Genomic DNA, 16,906 nt, shown 5'->3' on the forward strand with positions numbered 1-16,906 from the left:
CCTCTGGTTGAAGTGGCTCATATGCTCTTCAGGGTCTGTTCAACCATTGTACATGGTGAATGTTGGCTGAGTGAACCAACGAGGAAGTCTCCCTCCTTCAATTCTACACATGAAAGGTGGCCTGGAAATCTGGTTTAACACTCTGCTCATAGCATTGTTTCCCAAGCCTTTGCAAGACGAACTCCTATTCCTACGGTCATGAGGGTTGTCTTCTTCATACAAAGTAGACTCACTAAGGGGAGTCCTTAACCTGGGCCTGTAACTGCCATCCCCATCATCACCAGAAGAAAAGTTAGAATTGGAAGGAGTTTGCCTCCGTCGTTTGCGGCGCAACTTCCTTTTCAAACGATCAATCTCCAGTTGCATGGCTCTGGCATTCTCTTCATGAGAAACGTGGCTCCCACCTCGAGACTAGCTCCTGCTAGTATGGGTGGTGTGCACACTTCCTTCCTAGTCCCTTCTTCATTCAAGATTAAGGAAATGATCTTAACGTTGGGACCCCATAGACTCCGTTTGGTTCAGACCTAAACCTACCATAATTGAACGTTAAACTCACTAAAACACAAGGATTTCCCACAAACGGCGCCAATTGTAGGGACGCAATTTAGTACCTAAGCCTAAAGGAAGAAAGGGAGTAGGCCCAAATAGCCCAATACAATGAATTTGTAGAGAGTGGGTTAGAAAACTAGATTCTAATGAGTTTAGACAACAATCATGGTGGGTAAAGATGACAATAGAATAAAAATGGACTGATTTTATCTAAGAAAAATCATCCTCGAACACAATCCGAGGAGGTTGATTCTTGTATCTATTTCTTTTGGGACTTATTACAAATATCGTTCTTGATTCTACAATATTTTTCTCTTTATTCCCCGATCTCTCTCCCTCAAGGTTCTCTCCCTATTTTATACTCTCTTCCTTCTTTTATCTCTACCCTCCACGTGTAGATCAGATTGTTGGTGTTGATTTTTGTCCCATCAACACCTTCCTAGAGTCTTTGGGAGTAGCTGTAAGGCTAAAAACTACTGTTCAGGTATCACTTCCTCATTAATGAGATCAGAGAGTTAGCTACAGAGTATTCAATGTGGTGATAGCAGCTTTCTCTTAGATATTTCATAACTTTCCTTTGTCGTGTGCTCTCACGATGTATATCCTTATCAATAGAATCTCTTGGAATGTTGCTTCTATATGACAGACCATACCTTATGACCTCTACTTCGCTCAGCCGAGGAAGCATCTATCCTCGAACCCCCTTCTCGGATCATCATAACCAAACCCCTTTCTTTATTTATCAATGCCGATCTCTATAACAATGTTTACCTGTCCTCGAACAATTATGCGTCCTCGGACTGGGCCTCCGGCCCAATATATACTACTAGGCCTATCATCCCTACAATAATGATGATAATAATAATAATAATAATAATAATAATAATAATAATAATAATAATGTTCTTTTATTTACTTATGACAAATACAACATGCCCCAATCTTTTAACCATAATTATTATAGTATATTTTCTTTAATAGAAAAATAAAATAAAAAAATAATGCATTTGGATCTCCCCAAATCTCTATAACATGAAGAGAGTTTTTTTTTTTTTTTTTTTTTTGAAAAGAAAAATTTTTTTTACTTAAATGATTTATTTATATATTCTTGAAAACATAATTTAAATGCTCTTAAAGCTAGTGAGTTCAACATGGAGAAAAAAAAATGAATTTTAAAAATTACAAGATATTAATACTTTTAATGAGAAATGAGCATTTGTACTATTTTTAAAAATATATACAAATATAATGGTCATAATTAAGCAAAATTTGAACCTTAAATTAAAAGGCTTCGTTAATAGAATAGGAAAAATTATTTCTAAGAAGGTATTTTATGAGAGAGAGAGAGAGAGGTAAAAAAGTATAATAATAAAAGAAATGGTAAAATACAATTTCGACCTCTAAACTTTACCAAAAATTTCTTTTTCATATCTAAACATTAAAAAGTTCTTTTTATATTGTTAAATTTTATAATTATATTTTTTTAATATTTTAGAGTCAAAAATATGGTTGAGATTTTTTTTTTTTTAGTTTAAGGACAGAAAGTAGAATATTTTTAATAGTTTATAGATAAAAGATGATCTTATCAATAATTTAGGGACGAAAAACAAACTTTTTAAAATTTAAAAATAGCACAAGGACAAATTTGAAACATGGGGTAAAAGTTGAGAATTAAATATGTAATTAAACCTAATTTGTCTCATTGGTTTGTACCACTACCTAAGTATGTGACGATTAACTTTGTTGGTGGGACTGTATATTAATAACTTCCATAATTACATATTACCCCCAAAACATAGTATATCAAAATGAGAGGGCATGGGAAAAAGTGAATAGGAATAAACTTGATTGCATAAATTAAGTTTGTGGAGAGAGCTGAAGAGGGGTACCAATAGTTTGTGTATTCTTAAATACGCTAAGAAAAATATTGCAATTTACACCCTTAAAAGTTTGGGGTAATTTGGATTTTGCTTCCTAGAGTTTAAAATTTCTATATCCCCAATGTTAAATAAGATTTTTTTTTTAAAAAAAAATTCCTTCCATGCATATTCATTAATGAAGTGATTGCTAAGTGCCACTGTAACTTAAAATGACATAGTTATAATATGCTAAAACTATGATGTTTTGTCTATGTCAGGGAAAAATTCACACTAATATTAACTTTTATTATTTTTCCTTCTTTCTTTTATTATTATATTTTTATATGCTAAAAATATGATATTTTCTCATTGCAGAAAAAAAAAAATCAACATCAATATTAATTTTTTTATTATTATTTTCCTTTTAGAGTAAAATACTATTTTAGTCCCTAAATTTTATCAAAGCATTCCATGAGCTACCTCTTCAAACACAATTACTTTTCGATTCAATATTCATTGTCACCATTATCATATTTATAGTCATCAAAATCCTTTCCATTTTCATAGTGCAATCCATTGCTATATATTCCTGTGTCATCTTCCTGCTCAATGTCTTCATACCCTTGTCCTGGTTCATCATAGTTGTCTGTGATGTCCCCATCATGCTCTTTCTCACCGTCACTTTGCCCTGTGGCATCACCATCACCATCATCATTTGATGCTTTGGCTTTTTTATTTGAATCAGATGGTGGCTGCCAGGATTATATTAAAAAAATTATAATAAGTTGGACTATGTATTTAATTGGTAACTACACACATGCGTGGACACACTTCCAGAATCTTGACATTTAAGTTTGGACAATAAAAATAAGAGAAAATAAACATACATTTTTGGTGAAGAGTGTCTCCAACACATCATAGTTGATTTTCGAACTGAGTCTCTGTCAACAACACAATCAACACCAGAGGGAAAATAACACATTCGTAGCAAGGATGAGAGAAGCAAAAAAGCAATGAAATTAATAATAGACTTTAAACTGGTAAAAAAGGATTCAAAAAGATTATATGGTTGTCAGGGAAGCTGATAGGACAACACAATTGACAAAGATGATACAGAAAAAATAAAAAAGCATATTAATTCAGTTGAGCAGAATACCAACATACCGTGTGATTTACACACACAGTTATGGTCATCAGTGAAGCTCATAGGAAAACACAATTGACAAAGATGATACAGAAATTTTTTTTTTTTTTAATTAAAATTAAAAAAAAAATCATATTAGTCCGTTTGGACGTAGCTGAAACTGAAAACTGAAAACTGAAAAACACTGTAGCAAAATAATTTTTTAATATGTGAATAGTGCCGTGAGACCTATTTTTAATGAAAAAGTTGTTAAAAAGTAAAATTTGTGGGCTCGTGAACAGTGCACGATGTGCACTGTTCACAAGAAAAGTCAAACTTTTCGGCTCAAATAAAAAAAAAAATTTAGGAAACGCACACTAATTCAGTTGAGCTGAATACCAATACCATGAGATTAACACGCGCACAGCTACTTTTGCTTCAAGACTGATCTTTTCATGACTAACCTTCTTGATTAGCATTTGATGAGCTGCTTCTGCAGCTGTTTGAGCAGGATTGGCATTTGAATCTTGTGTTCGTTTTCACTCCTAGTTTAATATGAAACCAAAGATATAAAAAGTATTGCTAGATAATAAATGTTTCAAACAAGAATAACTAGGGAAACAAAATTATAATTTTAAAACAATCATAACCTAAAAGAAGAAAACATTTTCTCTTACAACTGCAAGCAGTTCTTTTTTTTGGGGGAGGGGGGGGGGGACAAGAAAAAAAGCTAAATTTAACAATAGTCAAAACAAGTGCATAAGTTTGAGTCTTTTTATTTTATATTTAAGAGCAGAGTCAGGAATGTATTGGAATATAACATTTTCCGGGACCCGATCGTGTGATCAACACTAGGTAGAGGTTTATCTAAACTCGACAAAATATATAGGCTACAAAGTAAAGCCAAAACATATCACAAACAAGAATTGATCCAGCAATTATATTTGGATTTTGGAAGATGAAACCTTTACTAAAAGGCATGAAATTTGTACGTAAATAATTAACGAAATCCTTTAGACATATCTTGACTCCCTCTGCCATTTAAAAACTAATTTAAATAGCCAACTTCACCCATATTTTTCCCACAAAAAAGTTCTTGTCCTCCTTGCATCTAAAAGTCTAGATTTTCACTGATATAAGTTAACTTAAAAATATAAAATATAAACTTAAATTTAAAACAAAATAAAAACAAAGTGCAATATGTAGCATGTAAATAACACCTTTCTTGACTTGGCCACAGCTGCTGAAGCTGCTGCAGCTAATTCATGCGCAGCTCGTGATTCATCAGAACAATTCTCTAACTCTACCTGACTAGCTTCCATCTTAGCAACAGCTGCTGCTGCTTGTTCCTAAAAACCATACCAATACAGTACATTATATAAACATTTAAGGGCAAAATATTGTCAGAATACGTATATTTTCTGTTCACCAAAAACTCAATTCAAAGTTGCAATGAAATCTTAACCTCAAGATACTCTTTGTTCATTTCTTCCCATATAATTGTCTTATAACGTGTCTCCTCATCATTATTCAGGTAGCCATCAACCTAGCAACACACAAATCAAGTAACAAACACACTAAAATTAAATGAAAGAAAATAAAGTACTATCATGCATAGTATAGAGCTTTATAAGAATGCAACCTGAACCAACCCAATGAATTCAGTTGTTGAGAATTTCAAATATTGAGATTTACCGATTCTTGGGAGTTCAAACTCACAACAATTAAAATTCCCAAGAATGATATGTGATTTTTTGGATGTGTAGAAAATTACAAAGCAGACCTATACACTTACAAAAGCCCTCCTGGAAAAGCCCAAGTCTGCAGAACCCCAGGAAAATTGAATCTAAGTCTCCATATACCTAACAATGGGCCACTAGTTTTTTATTTTTTTTAAGTCTTTTTTTTTTGGTAGGTAACAAAAAAATTTATTAATAAAGAAACCAATCCAAGTACATGGGGGATGTACTCTGGTGGCATAAATCAAGAGCCAAAATTACAACAATAAAGTAAAACAAGAAAAATGTGACAGGGCCACACTCCAAGCAAGGAGAGTATGTAGGAAAGAAGACTTAATCTCTACCAAAGACCGGTCACATCCCTCAAAACATCTAGCATTTCTTTCACTCCAAATACAACACATCAAGCAGTGTGGCACAAGTCTCCACAAGTCTATATTGTGATGCGCCTGAACTTACCTTGCCAAGTCTCAAACAACTCAATTACCTTATGTGGCATAACTTAATGAATTCTAAACAAACAAAATACCAAAGACCACAATTCAAATGCAATGGGGCAATGAAGAAGAAGATGATCCACCGACTCCTCACACCTCTTACACATATAACACCAGTGAAGAACTGTTACAACCCAAGGAAAAGCGCTAGCCACACCTGCACTATACCTCAAAAGAACTAGTCACAATTGAGACTCCTTGTAGTTGTTGATAAAGCCCAATTCAACCCAGTATATGCCCGATGTGGGACTCATCACACACCCACACACATCACACAATCAATCAAATTGAGGCATCACAAGAACAATAATACGCCTTTTGCGAAGGTGATTTGTAGTAAGGATCTTACCTAAGGAAGCAGACCATGAAAAGAAAACTACCCTTAGAGGAACCTTCAATTACCACACCATCCTCCAAGGGAAAGAAGGAAGAAGGAGGGTAGAAAGAAAGATAAGAAGTCACTCTATTATTATCTCTACAACCCCATTCAAGGAAAAACTAGAATCATGATGAGCTTGTATAAATTTTCAAGAGTCCCTTAGCAGATGCATAATACCTCACCCAACTTTCTTGAACAAATTGACATCCCTTCTATTCATTTTTTTTATATTGATAAGTATCCTTTCTATCACTAATTCAGCATCACCTTCTATTAGACCCTGCTTGCAGCCCATGTTAAGCACAAACTCCAGAGCCCATCTCACTGGCAGGGCCATGGCAGCTGCTGAATACAATATAGTGTTCTCCAACCAACTTGTTAAACCTTCCCTGGTGCTATTCCTTGCTACAACTGCTACACAAGCAATACCTTCATCACAAGCAGCATCCACATTAAAATTTAGCCACTGTTCAGGAGGGCATTGCATTCCCAACCTGGTATCACTTGACTAAGAATCGCCATCTCTGGTTTTTAATACTTCCTAGCACTAATGGTAAAAGTATGATGTAAACTCCAAGAAAAACCTCTGGTCAACCTAACCTCCTCCAAATAAAGCTGAATTACTCAGCTTCCACAGAACATCAATGGTAACAGCAGCAGTCAAGGAAAAATGATCTGCAGTCATTTGGTCCTGCCACAAAACATCAGGAGCATAATTACTGAACATTGATCCCAAGAAGATCCGGACACCATCCAACTTCAAAGCCCAATCTGAACCAAACCAAGGTGGCCTTGCTTCTTAAAACCTCAAAAACAAATGAGTTTTTTTTTTTTTTTCCATTCCACACAAACCTCACATGTCTCCTTCACCAATCAAGTTTCTAGCCAATCTGCTTGCTAATGGTAGAAAAACCAGCTGCAACCCTACACAAAAACATCTTCAGCCTTTGGTGCAGCTTTCCACTCCTTTTCTCCACTATCTTCTTACTATGGTTTAATATACGCTCTTGATCCACCCTTTAGGCTGACTTTAAAGAGAAAATACAAGACTTTTACCCCAACAACACAACTTAATCATATGCACCATACCTGGGAATAGGAATTTTCTTACACCATATTTTAGACCACACTATATTAAAAATATAAACTTTGATTATTTAAAATAATCTTCTGATAATAATTGTTTTGTAGCTACAGAAATAATATTTTCAACATTATGGATAATTTTAAAATGACAAAAAATCCTGGAACGGTGAAACATATTTTTGCCTGAACTATCACCCCCTTTTGCTTTCTAGAATTCACTCAATGCACATGTTTGTTCAATGAAAATTCAAATTTTTGATAAGTACTAAGAAAATTTTATTAGAATTATCAATGAAAATTCAAATTTACATGTACTATTTGTAATTTAGCAATTCTCACAAAGATTTAGATATGCCAGAATTGGCAATTCATATCTAAGTGATGGGAGTTAGAATTCTCATGTTTCATGAGAACTAAAATGCTAATTGGAATTGTAATTATCAGCAGTTTTGTCAAATGTATAACTAAACTTTCACAACTTCCTAAGAATTGAAAATTCCCCTTCTAAATTCAACAAACCATTACAAAATATTTGCTACGTCACTGCCAATGAGCTCTATCTTAAATGCCAATTGTAAAAACAAGGTAAAGGGTAAGTTCTTCGTTGAAAACCCTCTAAATGCATACATAATTACCAATAAAAAAATATTTTCCTTTCCCACAGCTAGTTAAACTCAAAATACCATAGAAGGGATGTATTGAAGAGGTATTATTATTTTTGTAAGTATTAAAAACTTTATTGAAGGATCGGTGGAAAAGTAACTTCCAGAAAATTATAATATACAGGTCAAAAAGGAAAATAAAAGGATAACATATGGTCCACCTGGTAACTTTGTCAATGAACAATGGAGGCCTACAGCCAATTGGATCTGATTGATCCATTAGATCATATTTCATTTTTTGAAATTACATCTATTTCCTTTTATTTTTGTATTTAATGAAATCGGTTATGAGTTATTTCCTTTCCTTCCTTGACTTAACTGGAGAACCCTATTTAAAGACCTCAGAATTCAGTATTGGTACATTTTGACTTGAGTAATAAAGCTTTTATTGTAACTTTCTTTCAATGGCTTGGTGCTGACTTAAGGTGACCCCAGGCCTCAGAATTCAGTATTGGTACACCCTTTTTTTTTCTTTTTTTTTTTGGTTCTTTGTAGTTCTTTTATATATATATATATATATATATATATATATATAAGTAATAAGATTTATTGATATAAAAAAAGGAACACCCTAGTACACTGAAAGTGTACAGGGGTTAATATATCAAGAACAAAAATTACATAAATCAAGTAAATCAAGAAAAGAAAAAAATATGATTGGTTTCGCAAAGCTGACAACCAATCCAACAAGGTTCTAAAGAAAAATAACTTGAGGTCTGGCATGGATCTCTCATTATCTGTTCCCCCCATGCAGCTCCCTTGAATTTGCTATGGGCTGCTTCACCACACTTCCTTCACCAAACCACAATGCAAAAGATGGATATCCACAATCTCACCACCAATTTTACACATGCAACACCAAACTACAATAAATTTTCTTTCTCCCTAAGGTTGTTAACTGTCAAAATACTACCCAAAGTGTATGTCCACCAAAAGGTTCCCCATATGGCAACTGCTGAAAGTACGTAAAAGGAAGATATTTGTCTGATATTCGGATCTCATTTGATAAGCTTTTGTGAAGTATGTGCACCTCCCATGAGACCAAAATATTCTTATAATAAAGCACAAAAATAAATGGCTAATGCAATATTCATACCTCAACATCATCAATATCAGAAAGTCCATCTGATTCATCATCAAGTGATGGAACTCGTATCCTTAGATTTCTGAAATTTATCAGAAACACCATCTACTTCAGTCTGATCTCCAGTGGCAGCTGCTGAAATTGAGTATTAATAGGATTGCTTGCAGATATACTGTATAAAAATACAGGACTAAAACCTTTCCTGTAACAATATTTTCAAGTAACACTTACAATTACTTCCATTCTCCCTTTGGTTCAATTGTTCATTCTCATTTTCCTTTTGGCTGCTTTCGGTGAAATCCCTTTGGTTCAATTGTTCATTCTCAGTTGCCTTTTGACTGTTTTCAGTGAAAGACTTGACTTTCTCAACCTAAAGAATACCAGACAAAAAAGAAACAAAACTTAAATATACATGGGAATACTAGGCAAAGAAGTTGACAAATCCTGAGAATCAGCAATACACTAGGAGAAACGACAGATAAAAATACACCAATACTGCTTTTCTTTTCTTTTCTTTTTTTCTTTTTCATTTTTTTTTTTTTTTTTGAATCAAACTAGGGATCACAGTAAATATCCCATGCCCTTGCTTCTTTCTAATAAAAAATTACCTCCTAACTTCAATACTTGTCAGGAGAAAAATACAAACACAAATACTAACCAATAAGGAAGTTTTTTTAGAGGAAGTTGGCTTGCCGAAATAGGACTGACATTCAGTTACCTGTTCAATGTTTTCACTCTCTTGCTGAGGGACACTTGATTCATCAGCCTTATTAGTAGATTCCACGGCTATTCTCTCTTTTTCAGCATGCTGGAAAGCAGGAGGTTCTAACCCACCATGTAGTCCCCCGGAAAGTTTCACAAACTATAGCAACCAAAAACAACTATGAACACAGAAGTAAAACACATTGAAGAAAATAGCTAAATGAAAAAAAAAAAAAAAAAAGAGAGAGAAATTACAGCGTCATAGCAAGTTCTACAAAGTCCATGGGCAAAATGAGGTGCCCCACTATTTTTATGTTCACAAAGCACTTCCCCCGACTTTTGGGACACACCAACTGATGGTATGCTCTTCTTAAGCTCTACAGCATTCTTGGTTAACTCCTCAATCTATTTAAAAAGAAATTTACAAGACAAGCAATCAACATCATATCATAGGAGAATCAAGTTCTTGATTTCACTAAATTGTATCTAAATAATGTTGCTAGGCCCAACTTCTTGCTCTAGCCTTAATAAAATCTTAAATCAATTTATTGTCATTACAAAGAATTAAATGTGTGCTAGTTAATGCATTTAACATTAACACCAATCAAGTATTTGAGGGAATATGAACATATTACTACCATGTTAAAAGAATTTTTTTAAGCAGTTGAGTACATTGAAATTAGCTAATAAAAGGAAGAACAAAAGGCACATTATTTAAAGAAAGTAGCCACAATGTATCAGCCATGAACTGAAATAAGTTATCTCTAGCTTCAAACAAGCACTTTATTTCAAAGTGAAGAAAAAATATCACATAGAAGTTTAGGATATATTGGCAAAGCATTAATACTTAATGTATCAAATGAGCGGAACAAAACCAAATGGAAATGAAGTTTACAAAGTAAGGATCCAACCTAAAGCAGCTATCCACATAAAGAACGCAACGCTTTTAAGAACCTTAACGGAATACCCTTCCATGGAAATGGAGATTTAGTACCAGCCCAAATCACCTGATAAAAAGGCTATCAAACTAGCCACTACCTTTAAGGCACCAACACATCCTGTCAATCCCCTCACCCCTTGGAAATCGAGAATAAATGTGCTCAAGAAAAGAGAAGACTCCTCTCGCCCCTTGGAAATCGAGAATAAATGTGCTCAAGAAAAGAGAAGACTGCCTCTAGTTCCCAATCATGAAAATCTCTATGTAATCTCAAATTCCAACTCCTAAAAACCCAATCCACCTGGTGAACCAAAACATTGAAGATAAAAGCTTCCTTATCACCCAAATACGCAAAAAGATCAGGGTACAAAAGCTTAAGGGGAATATCCCCAGCCCACCAATCATGCTAGAAGAGAATACGATTACCTTCTCCAACTACAAATGCAAAATGTTGAGAGACTCTATCTCGTCCTGCTCTTATACAACACCATAACCCACATCCATGCGTCCCCCTACTAGCTTTAGTACTCCACCCCCCTCAATCCTCTCCATACTTGGTGGCAATAACCCATTTCCATAAATGAAATGTATCAATTCCCAAAACTCCAAAAATATTTCCTTAACAATGCTTGATTAAAATGAACAATCCACCCGCCACAACGGATGAAAAAACCTTGTCCATAGCCACCAAGGAGTATCCAAACTCCTCTAAAGCACCTCAAAAGAAATTTCTTTGAATTTTTTCCAACCTATCAGCCATTGATTTAGGGATGGTGAATAAAGATAAATAGTATGTTGAAAGGCTTGACAGATTCAACAAAGTGAGTCTACCTCCCTTTGATAAGTAGAGTTGCTTCCAACCCGAAAGTTTCCTCTCCATCTTCTGCATAATGGGATTCCAAATAGAAGTTGCCTTAAACAGACCACCCAAAGGCATACCCAAATATTTTATTGCTAGACCACCCACCCAGCAATTAAAAGGGCTTGTTAAATCATTGGTACACCACTCACCTCCCCAATAGAAACAATTTTTCACTTTTCCCCACATTAATCAAACCAGTAACTGCTTCAAAGCATCTCAATGCCAACCTAATGTAAAGTAATTGTTCCCTAGAAGCATCACAAAATAAAATAGTGTCATCAACAAAAAGTTTTTTTTTTATTATTATAAGTAATAAGTTTTATTGATATCAAAAAAGGACACCCTAGTACACAAGAAGTGTACAAGGGGTCAATAAATCAACAAAAAGAATATGTGAAATACTCACTCCTACTGAAGTATTGCATCCCGTACGAAAACCACATAGTAAACCACTTTCCTCAGTTTTCTTCAAAATCTAGCTCAATACGTCCATGACCAAAAGAAACAAAAGAAGTGACAAAGGGTCACCTTGTCTCAAACCCCATAAGCTGCCCAAAAACCCAACAGGAGATCCATTAACCAATACTGAAAAGCAAACAGTAGTGACACGAGCCTCTCCTCCATCTCTCCTCAAAACCCATTCCACCCAAAAGATAAAACCCAAATCACATGCTTTTTCTATATCCAGCTTGTAGATCACACTTGGGACACAGCTCTTCAATCTGCTATCCAAGCACTCATTAGTAATGAGGACTGAATCTAAAATCTGCCTACATCAAAAGAATTTTGTAAAAAATTTTCCTCCAAATCTGTCTAAAGGAATCTCTGCAACCCATTACAAGGCCATTTCAACAAACACAACGCATAGTCAAAAAAAATCTTAATAAAAATTGCAACACCACTATGGGGTACAAAACTACAAATACAACCTTTTTTTTATTACATATGGAATCTTTCTAAAGAAGAGCCCTATGGACACCTAAGTTGCACTGAATCGGACACGGGTACAGATACAGGAGTACGGCAATTTTTGAAAAATAAGGGTACGAGACGGTGTGGGTACGGTAATTAAATAATTAATTAAATTTTATATTTAAGCATATTTTTTAATATTTTTAGACATAAAATACATTTATGTCTAGAATTTAAATTAAAAGAGAGAAAAGAGGTCAGAAGAATGAGAAGTAAGAGTAAAAAAGAGAGCTTTTTAAATTAAAATTAGACGTAGGATATAGGAATAAAATAATGTTATAAAATTTAAAAGTAGAAATAAAACCCGGTGAGGTAGGGTAGTGTTGGGCAACTAATGTAGCGGCTGGAAGGTCCATGTACTTATATTATATTTTATTATTTATTTGTGGTTCTAAAAAGCTAAAGTCTGATGTGTTTTTTATTAAACATTAGCAGTTGCCAACTCAAACCCCACTAATGTTACTAAAAGACAAAATTGAGTTATAAAAATAAATAAATAAAAATAAAGTCATCTTGTTTTTAACGAAACCAAGTCCTCTACACCAGAAAGAAAACAAAAGCGACGGAAAGAAAACAAAGGCAACGGAGGCTCTCGCCTAACGCCTGGAAAAACTGTTCAAAGCGAGCGACTAATTGACAGATCACCTCACTAAAGGCGCCTCGCCACAGTGAATTTTTTTTTTTCACTACTAGCGTGTCCACCATGTCGGAGCCGTGTCGGAGAAGCGGAAAAAAAAAAAAAAAAAAAAAAAAAAAAAAAAAAAAAACAAACAAACAAACACCGCTCGGACACCGGAGTCTTACCGGTATTAGTGTCCGACAAGTATCGGACACCGGTACTTTGCCAAAAATGGCGTGTCGATGCAACCTAGATGGACAAATCTTCATCCCTTTCCATCACATGTGATGGATGAAAGAACCTAAATACAACCCTTTGAACTATTTGAGAGATTGATTACATATTATAAACCTAAAGAACCAAAATGAAACTCTTATAATTTTCAAGAACTAAAATAGGTGTTTGCCCTAAAATACTTATACATGAGAAGCATTTTCAAGACAAGCCACATCAAAATTCTTATTCGAAAAAGATATTCCAGGTCCGAATATTTATTTAATCAACCTAATTTGATCTATATCTTTGCGTCTTTGCCATTAACGTTACGGCTTGGATCTTTTTTTCATTCTCTTTTCTTATTTTTTGCGTTGCTGCTTTTTCTGCAAGAATAAAAACTTACATGCATCAAATGAAGGCAGATTGTTAAGTAATAGAGCATCAAGCTCAGAGTAACCTCATACCACCATAAATAGATGGTCATTTTAAGTATGTAAGCCGCAATAACAAACTCTTACTGGCCTATTTCATTCTTTTTTATTGGTAAGTTACATATGCACCCAATGGATCTTGAACCCATGAGCCAGAGCTCATTGGCAGTTTAGATCATTTATTGGAGCATATAATTTAGTGAAACAATCTAGCCAAATCAAAATGGGTGTTAATCCAAAAACCCATGAGAATCAAAAAGCTCAAGCAAAACCAAGAAGAAAAATGAATAAACCACGAATAACGCATTCAAACCTCACAATCTGTCAAATAAGCTTCTCTGAAAAACACATAATTGATGCACTCCAAACCCAATTACCCAAAGTAGGTAAGAGAAATAGTATTCGAGCCAATGTCCTAATAATCACTTTGCAGCAACACCAACACCAACACATGCCAACTAGTACTCAAGCACACAACATTGTGTTGCTACCATATAACTGAAACCAATACATATGGGAATTTCTACCAACAAAACAAACATCAACCTCAACAAAACGGAGTTTTTCTCAATCAATTAGGAGCCTAGGATAATACTTCAAACCAACCTAACAATATAGCTTCAATATTCTCTCTCAGCTAGCTCACTTCACACCCTACTAACCAACAATTATGTAGTGATCTCATTCACTTACATAAAAGCCCTAAAAGTAAGTTGCACCGAGGCAGCAGACTTATCATTTCCAAAAACAAAAAAAAAAACTTAAGATTGTTTTGTATCATACAAACAAGACGTGATCTCAATATATGCAATGCGTCAAAAACACCAATTATCAGAATCATGGCATGGCCAGGAAAAACATAAATAGAGTTTTTCAACTTCTTTTAATTTTATTGACTGTTTTATCAATAAGCAATCAAATGTCAAATCACTATTACAGTTTCTCAATTCTTAGTTCATACAGCCAGCAGAAACATGGCTGGAAAAAAATTAAAATAAAAAAGATGTAACAAATAGTAGCCTAATCCTATCAACTAGTGAATTGGCATCACGTCACAACACAACACTAATGACTAATATATAAATAAAAACAGTGACATTGATTACATACCTCTCCTCCCGCACCCTTAACAAAGGAAGGTTCGTCAGTGTACAAATCTTCATGGAGAACTTTCCCACAAACGTCACAACACCTATTGATTAAAAAAGGATTTAATTATTATGAACTCAAGAACGAAGCATAACACTTTTGCACATTATTTCTAAAAATCTACAAGGTACTTACACCAAGCCATTGGCATAAGACGAAGTAGGCCGATGGTTACCGTTAGCACAACTCAAGAATAGAGCCATAGTTTATTGAATTCGAATTCGAATCGAAGCCAATCTAATTCACAATGACAAAAATTTTTTTTTTTTTTTTAATTATCATAAGAAAGAATTTTTGGGGGGAAAAATATTGGGGAAGCATACCTTACCTTAATTGGCCTCGAAAGGTTGAAAAATTACAGAGCAGTGCCACTTTAGGAAGAGAAAATAGCTTAGCTTGGGGTTTTAGAGAGAGAGGGCTTTGGCTGCAGAGAAAGAAACCAACAAGGCTAGGCTTGTCACTTGTTTTTGCGCCAATTGAAAACCGGATTACTTGCGAACCGGAATAGCTGCCGGTTCTTTGGATTCAAAAAACCGGGTTTTGCCAATGGTTATTGGGTTGGGGTTTTGGGATATTTGGATGGGTTTTGAGAAAAAAAAAAAAGTAGTTCTCAAATAGACCTATATATTTAAGAAAATTCATTTTTTTCAACTATATTTTTATGTCTGAAGGGTAAATTATAATAAATGCAAATTTCATTTTGAATTCAAAAAGAGAACACTTAAAATTTAGGATTTTTTTCTCTTCACGTTTAAAAAAGAAATTACAGTTACTGTTTATCTTAAAAGTTTATTCTTTTTATTTGTTTAAAATATAAAGTATTTCTAAATTATAATAAATACAAATTATTAATCTTTACGCAAAAAAAATAGAAAAGCCTCTAAGCACGAGTGTGGGCGCGTGCTTAAAGGTTAGTATAATCATAATGTTATCCACAAGAGAAAGAGAGAAAGGAGGATTTTCGATTGAGAGTTTAAAAAAAACAAAACAAAACAAAACTCACTTTATTGCGCTAATTACCTTAGAACTATCCCCCACACCCAACCAAAAAAAAAATGATGGGAGTCTCAGACTGTTAAGTTTGAATAATATTTATTAGCAGCATTAATTCTTCCTATGGTTAGGCTTGGTAATTGCACAAGATATTGATAGGTGCTGCTTTGTGTTTATAAGCTAACTGCAGAAAATTGAACATATAAATAATATTAGCCCAAAAAAATTATCTAAATCTATTAATTGAATTTATTAAATTTGGGTGACTTATTTTGTGAATTTGTTTATGTTAGAGCAAGTGATATCAATGTATTAATGCTTCTTTGCAGCCTTTTTGTTACTCTAATTTTTTTTTTTCCTTTGCAGCCTGATATCAATGTGTATATGCATTTGTTTACAGCTACGTAATTAATAACTTTTGGAACTCATTGAGGTGTCGTCACTTTTTGTCTTATCTTTGTAGTTATAGTCTTTTTGACTTTAGAATTCCATGAGCTAAAATAGGGCCAAATTATTCAGTATGCTACACCAATTGCGATTTTTAATATGTTTTGAGTTTTTAAGAAAGAACACAAGGAGCTTTTAGTTTGCTATTCCGGATGAGTACTTTGATCAATAAGATTAGATTTATTTTTTTAATTTTTAGATGGTTTTATTGCAAGTTTTGAATGAATATTGGGAAAATATCACTATCATTTTTATTTTTTTTAGGTTACTTATGCATGTTACATTTCCACTGCTAATGAATTAGTTTTGCTTGTTTAGTTTGGATATTCTTACTAAAAGATAGCGTCTAAGTGTATTTTTTTTAAATGCATGCAGTGGCGTAACAATTTGTGATGGAGCATGGTAGCGTAGGGACTAGAGATATAATGGCATGCTCTGTTTGAAATCTAAATTATAGACTTTAGATTTTGCTTTTAGCAATCACTTGACAAAATGCTCTTTCAAGTAATTTTGTTGTTAATAAATTATTGTTTCTAATTTTAAATGATAAGGAGAAAGTTAGACTTTAATTAAAGTAAAATATGATTGAATTCAATATTG

At 33.9% G+C, this 16,906-nt stretch overlaps 1 pseudogene; it reads right to left on the reverse strand.

Moving 5' to 3' along the window:
* Positions 1-2,859: 2,859 nt before the first annotated feature.
* LOC142634229 (uncharacterized) lies at positions 2,860-15,263 on the reverse strand (annotated as a pseudogene).
* Positions 15,264-16,906: the final 1,643 nt, after the last annotated feature.

The sequence above is a fragment of the Castanea sativa genome, chromosome 5, assembly GCF_040712315.1.
Source record: "Castanea sativa cultivar Marrone di Chiusa Pesio chromosome 5, ASM4071231v1".
NCBI classification, from domain to species: Eukaryota; Viridiplantae; Streptophyta; class Magnoliopsida; order Fagales; family Fagaceae; genus Castanea; species Castanea sativa.